Raw genomic sequence first — 452 nt, forward strand, 5'->3', positions numbered from 1 at the left:
TATCCTGAGTACTGTGCCCAAATTTTATTTATGAGCATATTTTGAGTACACAGAACCTGATTTTCCGTTTTTTAACTTTATGTATTATATATCGGATGTAATATATTTGAGATGTGCCATTAATTAATATTTAGGCACTGGATTCGAGATATGAGTTGTTGTGTATATAGATAAGGAAAAGTCTAGAGGGTCAGTAATTTTTGTTTTCTGACTAGCACTTAACCATCAAAAGAAAAGTGAGCGATTTCTCACCATTGAATGTAATCTCACACCATTAAAAACACTATTGATGGCCAATTGATTATTACAAATACCAAAGTTGCTAGCCTCTAGCATTGTTCTATAGATAAATATACTACAAGATTATATATTTTTATAAATATTATATTTAACTAATTAAAATAAAAAATTTCATATTATATATGATGTGTTTATTTTTTTTATTCACTCTT

Source organism: Arachis duranensis, chromosome 8 (assembly GCF_000817695.3).
Source record: "Arachis duranensis cultivar V14167 chromosome 8, aradu.V14167.gnm2.J7QH, whole genome shotgun sequence".
Lineage (NCBI taxonomy): Eukaryota > Viridiplantae > Streptophyta > Magnoliopsida > Fabales > Fabaceae > Arachis > Arachis duranensis.